This window comes from Poecilia latipinna, unplaced genomic scaffold (genome assembly GCF_001443285.1).
Source record: "Poecilia latipinna isolate Pla-1442-1.1 unplaced genomic scaffold, P_latipinna-1.0 Scaffold2821, whole genome shotgun sequence".
NCBI lineage: Eukaryota > Metazoa > Chordata > Actinopteri > Cyprinodontiformes > Poeciliidae > Poecilia > Poecilia latipinna.
Genome location: NW_015115437.1, coordinates 81,568 through 91,112, shown reverse-complemented (window position 1 = coordinate 91,112; position 9,545 = coordinate 81,568).

The following is a 9,545-nucleotide window of genomic DNA, read 5'->3' as shown; positions in this document are numbered from 1 at the left end:
CTCACTGACTTTATTTCCTAACTCAATGAGAATTGATTAGAGAATCGATAAGTGAGATCAATAATGGAATCGGTATTGCTAAATTCTCATCTAGATCACTGAAAAAACCTCAAGATTTTTTTTTTTTTTTACAATTTTTTTCCCCATCCTTTTTTTATACTTTAAGAAAATCAAAAGCAACTTTGAAAAAAAAATTCTGACAAAAAGCATCATAATTTATGCATGAAAGGTTTCCTGGTTTTGATGCAGTAGTTTTTTAAAAACCATAATACACTGTCAGACTGTTAGCCGGCACATGGTTAGTTAGCACCAGTACTTTATTCGCGGCTGTTTGTTGTTTGTGTAATTATTAACTTCTACAAATTTCAGGTTTTCTTTTGCATTTATCTCTTTACATTCATGAGACATTCAGGTGGACGCCGAAAGTTTGCTCATTCCGCCGAGGCCTCTGATGTCCTTTTTCCTTCTCCACAGCAAAATCCATTTTCATGAAGTGTGCATTGGGATTGTGCATTGTGATGCAACAGCAGGCTGGAGAAAACAATGCGGCCAATTGTCTTCCTCCTAGCCTCTCCCGTGCGAGTGTGTTCATTCTTCAGTCCAGACTTACACCGTCCCTCGTCTAAACTTGTGGCCCCTGGGCCCGGAGCCACTGGTGCTTACAGCCCTGAAGCCCCTTCCTCAGCCTATTTCTCTTCATGCCTCTGAAGACCAAAGTCCTCCATTTGTCATTGGTAAAACATGCAGAAGAGTTAGCGTGTGCCTCACATAGCAATGAGGGGACGGGGAAAAAGAAGACAACACAAACACCAGCGTGTTTTCCAGAAATGTTGCCCCTCTCCTTACAGGAGGTAAGAGAGACCGCTCAACACCTCAAACAATTTATTGACGTGTGTTTAATTCATTGGAGTCCCACAGCTGTAAGGATCCGCCATCATCCAGGAGGAGGGAAGGAGGGAGAGTGATATTTATGACTTTGCTTCACACACTTATTATCAGTTCATTGACCATTGTCTGATTGCGTGTCCCAGTGGAATCGCAGGCAACTTTAAATACCACGCTCCAGCTGAATGTTGATTAATTGGCTGTCGCACGCTTTTGGGAAAATGGCAGGGAGGGCGAGTGGAAGGTGAGGAGGCAAAGAACGGAGGAGCGAACGAGAGATCCTGATGAAATTACGCGACAGATTGATTGATCTCCGTGGAGGCATGTTGCAGTGGAGGGACGCCGTTAAAACTGATGCGTCTGGATTAGTGTCAGAGGAGCTGCTGAAGGACAATGAGAGCCACCGCCAGGAGACATGACCTTCTCGGCATATGAAACCCGTCGAGCAGCAGACTGCGCTGTGTGGCAGGAGACCAAGCACCGCAGGGAATTCTGGCTCTGCAAAGAGGCCACGCAGAACTGATATTTACAAGAATTTACGAGTTGAGCGGGAAATCAGAGACTTAAACCAGATACGGTTTTAATACTACAAATATTTAAAGAAAATGTTTTTATTTTTTTTTACATATTTGCTGAAACTGTAACGATATCATGATAGTATTATGAGACATAATCTGTAAAAAACATTGAGCTTCTCTGCCTTCTCCCAACTAGAAACAACCAATCAGAGCCAGGAGGCGGGTCTTAGCGCTGTCAATCACAATCTTGTGCACACTGCTAATTACCCTTTCCTCTCTTTAGTTGTTAATGCTAAGGCTAGTTAGCATGGTCACCACTGACGGCAGATAAGCGGTTTCTTGTAATGGTAAGTTGTTCCTCAGACATTAGCGCATTTAGCGGGGAGTAGATGAGGGTGATTGACAGCGCTAAGACCCTCCTCCTGACTCTGATTAGTTGTTTTTGGTCGGCAGCGGTGCATTTCTTCAGAAGGGAAGATGTGGAGGAGATTGATCTTTTCTCATGACAAACTGTCATGACGTTTTAACAAATACGAAAAAAAAAAACAAAAAAACATATTGTTTATAAAAGTTACATTCCACAGACACAGGCTTTGAGACGTGAAGCTGGACAGCAAAATGTCACCTGTTTTTTCCTAAAAAAAAAAAAAAAAAAAAAAAAAAAGAAAAGAAAGAATAGCAAGTACTGATAAAAAAAATGTTGAATCAAGTTTAGCATTTTGGTTAGTTGCACTTAAATTTTTAACACATTCAATGGCCACTTTATTAGGAATGCCTTCTCCATATCCGCTTTAAGACAACCGTGTGATTTCAGAACTGCCTGAATTCTTCATGGGATACAGTCAACAAGATGTCAGAAGCTGTCCTCAGACTTCCTGGTTCATATGATATCATCACACTGTCGGTGGAGATCTGTCAACCGGACATCCATGATGTGAGTCTCCCAAAGGTGCTGCATTTCACTGAGATCCGGCGACTTTGGCGGCCATTGGAGTAAAAACTATTCAGCCCCTCAGATGTTTAGCCATTTTCACTGCTATCGCACAGATCAATCCTGATGAACAAAGTTAGGCTTTTTTGACAAGAAATGCCCAAAAAAGGAAAAAAATACCTTGAATGCCAAAGTGAAAACTGAGTACTACAAAATAATAAAATATAATATTTTAATATCAACCTCAAAGTCCGATCCACACAGTGCAGGCGCCGTTATTGCAGCCACAGTTGAATTTACTAAATACCGACTCTAAGGGGGTGAAAAGTTATACAATCACTTAGTTTGTGTTAAATGTTTATACATAGCTTTCATTGAGACATTAACAGGGTTTCATGCAATTTGTCAAAAAAGCCAAATCTTTCTGATCATGAACAATTTATAAAAGCTGTAAAAAGGGAGTATGTATAAAGAGTGATGTACTGTTTGTCAGTTCTGCTACCTCCAGTCAAAAGGCCTTAATTAACTGGTAATTGCATAATAATCACAGTCCAACCTGAATAAGGTGTGCTGTAACACTCAGCAGGGCTTCCTAAGAATCAGAGTCTGAAAACAATAAAAGGATTGATCCACAATGTCCCACATCCAAAAATAATGATCATTTGGTAAACGATTCAGTTCTGTAATCAGGGTGATGGTGGACCTTCAGAACATAATGTCTGATTTTTGTCCTGGATTTTTTGTGTGTGTGTTTCTCCAATCAGGCCCAGATTGTAACTATTCAGTTTCACCTCTCGGCTAAAAAAATAATTGCAGACAAAAGAACATTTTCTTAAAATAAACCTAGCTGGAACAGAGCTGCAGGTGAACACAAAGCTCTCTGTTCCATCAACAGGTTTTGCTTTATACACCTGACCTAACCATTCAGGTAAATCCTGACTCTAGGCTGCCAAGGAAAGTTATAAGAACTTTGTTAAGGGAGCAGAATGTTTTCTAACTACATGAAAACAATCAGACACACAGAATCTTACATTCTGTTGAAGTTTTTAGAGCTGAAAAGCAGTTTCTTCTGAAGTTTTCAGCCTCTGTTGCTGGAAATCCTGAAATAACTGTTTGAGATCATTAACAATAAAACTCAGTGGAAAATAATGTTGCTGTACAGTGGACAGATAACTAAAATCCTTCAAGACCAGACACTGCCTCTAAAACGATTAGAACTGCCTATTTTAATGGTTGAAACACCAAATATACCTGATATGCATTCATACGCACAGTGGAAACCATCTTAGCTCTAATGCAGAAGCTAATATGTACAGTATATCTTATTTCTGCTCTCGGTAGCATAGCCAATCAGCAGTAAGGAAAATTAATGTGACTGCAGGATTGGCTCCTTTGCTAACACCAACCAATAACGTGTCAAGTACCATCAGGTCTCAGCTTACTAAAATGCATTTTCTTTCAAATATTTAAAATATGAGCAATGAAAAATGATTCCTCCAACACTGAACCACGGACAGGGAGCTGTCCACAGAATCATCTTTACAAGTCAGATTATAATATTTACACTATTGGCCTTTCAATTTCATGATATCAGAGAACATGAAGCCTCCAGAAAGTAACGCTCCAACAACATATTTGTCTATAAGTCTATTTGTGGTTTTTTTAGGTGTTGCCTTAAAATATGTCCTCCTGTGTGTCTCCATTTATATCAGATTTTCTGAATTAACCTGTGAGATAACTCTGATATAATCCTTTGGGTTTGCTCAAACCGCTTAGTAAGCTTTTTAAATTAGCGATGAAAAAATGTCTAAATTAGTATTTTGACATTCAGTTAAAATAATTGTGATAGTCCTAACTAGCCTGAAACAGGAAAAGTTTAGCCTGACTCAGTATCAGACAGTCAGGATTGTTTTTATTGTTTTTTTGTTTTTTTTAATTCTACATTAATGATTGTGTTTGCTTTATGTTTGAGCTTTTCATAAGAAACTCAAACGTTTTACATTCAGAGTTGCCACATATTTGATTGCTTTTCCTAATAATATATCTAGAATTGAATGCATGCATGTTTATTGTCTGAGTATCAGAAACATCTACAAACTGCTGTAATTAGCTCATGTGCTCTTTGTTCAGAAACAGCCTGTTAATGTTTGGTCAACCTGTACAATTGTGCATAACATCATTCTGACAAAATCCATTCATAGAATTAAGTCAAACTAAGCAAAGAAGAAAAAAACAAAACAAAACAAAAAACAGAGCTAAAGCGACACACTAACACGATCCTCCTACTTACTATTCAGCCTGATGGTGACCGTTTTATTCTTTTGGTTCCTCATTTAAATAATTAGGTTTTCGCAAAAGACACGAGAAACCTCAGATTTACAAAGTCTGCTCTGGTTGTTTCTTTGATTACACATGTCCTCTCATCGTAGGCGAGGCAGATAACATGCAAGCTTGTGTACCAGCAAGGGTGACCTCTGGTAGACTTGAAAAAGTTTTTTCTTTTCTTCCTTTGACTGCTGTGAAATGCTTTTAAGCCACAGGGTTGTGAATGTTTAGCAAAGAGAAGTAATTAGTGCGAATGGAAACAATGTCTTGATTCAGCACTTTGTACGTGGGGTTCCTTTCCCTGATAATAACCAGCGAAGCCCCTCCCACTCTCCCCACTGTACTGAGTGGCTTACACAATTGGAACAGCCAATTAGTTTCAGTGAAAGTGGTTGATAAAAGCCACAAATGCAGCATGACTAATTATTAGCAGTGGTGTTATTATGCTTGTGTATGTATCGCAGTTGAAGTACGGTGTAATCATCCTCCGCCGTTTGTTAAGTATCCCTCTAGGTAAGCATTAGCCGTCCGCCCATATTCAATTCTTCCAAGCAAAGGAACATTATCGAGAATCTCTTAGAAGTACATTGAATTAGAATATCTGCTGTCAGATCCTTTGATCCACTGCCGGTCTTCAGATGAAGTACAGAAAGCGGAAGCTGTTGGCCGGATCCTTTGTCGGGATTCAAAGCCGACCCTCTGAAAAGTTCCAACTGGAGATAAGCAGGGCCTGCAGACAATCGAGCCGTCCTTTGGTTCCTACCTGTGTCCCGTGTTTGAAGCCAGATATTTGACATCCGACTGATAATCCCCTCACTCAACATTGGCTTTTTTATTTTTTTGTTCAAGAGCTCGCTCTCGCCGCCTCCTATTTGCAGACTTTTCTTTCCTAATTTTTTTTTTTTTTTTTTTTTTGCTGAGATCTCAGGGCTGATGTCTGCCGCCGATAAAGCCTGATCCCCGGTAATTACAGCAGAGAAGGGAATTGGATGTGTCTCTGGATCTGAACTGTGATTTGTAGTATAATTCGTTCCTCATGCTTTGTTCATGATAAGACTTTTAACAATGCTTTCTGCCCAAAGCACCACTGTGACTTTAAATCAGTATCGATCTATGAATCTCCTGACTGACACACCCATTGTAGGCGTTTGATATGTTTTAGATAATTCTCACACAGTGAACAACTGAGTTTGGCGTTTTCTTGTCATTTGCTCGAGGCAAAACCAGCCATTAAGTTTTTTTAGCTTATTCTAAGCAATTACTTTTTTGTCTTTTTTGTTCTGCCACAAAACATGTTAAGGAGTTTCATATGTCACACACACACACACACACACAAAAAGTGCCACCTTCATCGTAACAAAAATGAATATATGCACTTACAAATAAAATACTTCAGATAAATACATTTATACTGAACTGGAAACAATCAAAACTGGTTTTGGCTCAGTCAGAGTGAAACACTGAAGGAAATAAAAATCTTTCTTTTACACCTTTTAGTTTAAACCTAATAGGACAGCGTCGTAAAAGAAGGGCTCAGGCAGTGGAAATCTTAAGTACAGTAGATAACTCTCTTGGTGTCTTCATTAAATTCAGATTGAGAAGATGGAGCTAACGGCAGGTCCAAAGACAAACGGTCTTTCTGACATTTTTAAACTTCTCTCATCTCCAATTTGTCAAAGATTACAGTAATGCAAATGCGACTTTATGAATCATTAAACCAGCGTCACGTTTTCATCGGGTGGTGAATTACAGAGAAGGAAAAAGATAAGAAAAATGTAGGTAGGAGGTTGTGTGTAAAGAATAATATTCTAAGATGAAACAGGTTCTGAGAACTCAACATGTAAAGAATCTCTGGTCTAAATTAAAAAATATATAAAAAGTATAAAAACAATCACATTTTATTGGAGAAAAAAAATGTTTCGTCAAGAAAATGATCAACAAACATCTGTAAGCAACATCCAGTCCTAGCAGTCATTATTCACTATCCATTGAACACAAAACAGAACATTTAGAAATCCACCCGCTCAGCAGTGCTGAGTGTTCAATAAGAGGTGACTGTTCAAACAAATACTAGAGACCAAGAAGAAAGACCAAAGATACTCTGTAGAATTTTACAGGTTGATAAAATGACTCCTCTTCCTTCTTACTAAACACTAAAGTCTCATGATATTTATGAGAACTTTATTCACACTTAAATGAAAAGATGTTCAACTGAACTTCCTTCACCAGCTTCACGACCCGAACGTCTTAAATAATAATAGTTAAAAAAACAACCACCTTGATGTGAGTAACTTTTCTTCTCTCTTAATGACACGGCCAGCAAAGCTCACTCCTTATTTCAACGCCGGCCTTCAGCAAGTGCATGAAAGGGCCTTCCTGTAAGAGCGAAAGACAACAGGAATAAAAGCGGCGCTGAAAGTAAATCCTCCCGGTCGAGCTGCTGTGATTTGGGTGTTGATTAAACCTCTGCCAGATGACCTGCGGGCTTTGTTGCTCTGACCGGCGCACCACTGCAGCTGTTGCTTTCCTGCTAAACCTCTCCGTGGAGACGCTGCTGATTGTGGGATTAGCACACGGGTCTCCTTCACTTATTCATTGGTCTCACCTCGGCTGTGTTTTATGACAAGACCATCAGCTCTGCCTCTCTGATCGCTCCTTTAGACGTTGTAAGTGACTACTCAACACCGCGGCCAATTTTGTGCTCATCGTGCAGCACAAAGAGATGAGAGTTTGATACAAATAGAGTTTGAAATTATTCATAAACCATGTTAACTATTAGATTCATGATCCAGAGTTCAGTGTTTACTCTTTGAACCTGTGTTCTTAGTTTTCTGCAGTTAAAACAAAGCCATAGCAGGCATGGGGGGTTGGGGTGTTGGGCATGGGGGCTGGGGTGTCCAGGGATTGGGGGTGTTGCCTACATGCTGACATCCTTTCAAGCTTTAGACCACCTTACACACACACATCGTGAGATTGCATCAGTCGATGGAGTGAACAAATATTGCATTACTATGACGTAGTCTTTAGCCAGTCTTGACATCTTTATACTTTGATATAAGGGAGCTAAACTTTTAATCTTGTCAAGTAGTCAAAAGCGATTGTTGTCCAGGGATTCAAACCCTGAATGTCTTGCAGGTGTCCTGTCATATGAAGGAGTTTAACACCTTTTATTTGATTCAGCTTGTTCGGTTCAAAGGTTGTGTTTAAGTGTTGTTTTCTCGAAGGAAAACATCAAGCCAATCAGAGATCCTTGTCTGTGGACATCAGCCAGAGTTTGGTGTGTTTTATTAGATTGGGACCTGGGGAATCTGGAGGGCAGATCAACATCTCAAAATCTTTATGCTTCTCAAACCATTCTTGAACCTTTTTTTTTCCAGATAAAGGAGGACTAAGCTATCAGAGAATATCTTTTTCATGAAAAGTTGTACTTGGTCTGCAGCAAAGGTGTCCAGTGCCTTTCTCCGGCCGTCATTTGACAAGTAAACCCTGGACAGGTCTCCACTCCATCACAGAACAACATGTTACCAGTATCATCTGCAAAAACAAATATTTTGATAACTTTCCTTGATGCAAAAATGCTAAATAAAAAGCAGAAAAAGTCAAACTAACTTGTTTTCAGTGTTCACTAGCCTTAAAACAACAGATTTTCTGCATTCAGTTTGTGGAGAATGAGTGTCCGGAAAACACATGAGTGCTGCGATTACACTTTAAATTAAGTTAGGGGTATTTTCATTTTCAGAGTTTGATTTACTTTTCCAGTACCATCTGTTAAAACAGGAGGAAGTGATCGTCTTGTTAGATTGAATTTTATTTGTATGAAGCCAACTGGTTGTCATGTCACTGCTCTGTTTTTAGCTCTGTGAAGCAGTGGGATGCTCTGCATTCAGGTGGCAACTCTGTGGGTAGAGTGAATCAACTGATATCTTGACGGATGTCCGCAATTTGAAATCTGAGGTAATTTTGATGACACGTCAATGTATGAAATTGTTTATTATTGTACACTACTAATCAGAATTTGGTATAGTTTTAAATAACTTTTTACTTCTTTTTCATTCAGGATATAACACAAAAATGAGAAACTGAAAATAAATAAATAAATGAAAAAGGTTTAAACAGTGAATCAAAAACATGTTCAGATCTCTCTGGTAAAGATCTTTATTAGCTTAGCTTTCTTGACTTTTTTTGGCACAAAGATTATAATGAAGTCTCTTCAACCTCCATCATATGTCCACTGGCTTCAAGATACACTGTATTTCATTTAACTCGAAAAAATGTTTTTTACTTTAAGAGGCACCATCTACTAAATGTTTAGGATTGTGGAGCCCTCTGTTAAGAACTCTCAGAAAGATCAATTTTCCTAATATCTCAGACTGGAAAGTAAAGGTGTTCCATACGTTGATGGTGATTATTATTCTTATATATATATATATATATATTATTTCAGTGTTGTTGACAAAACACTGGGATCTTTTACATCATCTTCATCTGTTGATGAAGTATGATTATTTTGACTTGATCCATGTCATGTATGTCTTTATATTTGGGCGTGTTCGCCTTATTTTGTTTGTATGTTAACTAGGTCACTATTACAGTACCTTTATTTTTAACCTCACGTCAAAGCATAACTACATTTTGGATTCATCTCTCTGGTAAACAGAGGAATCTTGATGTCTGACTTGACTGATTTTTAGCAGGGTAGCAACTTGTTAGTATTCCACGGATGGAGATGTCTACAGCAGAGCCGAGCCAAGCATCCAGGTAGGGAAGTGATGATATGGACAGTGAAGGTCGGATATGTGTCTGTAGGTAGGTTTGTTGTTTATTCTCCTTCCTTTGAACTTGTATCAGTTGTGCTTTTATAGCTCTGGTTGAATTGGGAGCAAAGA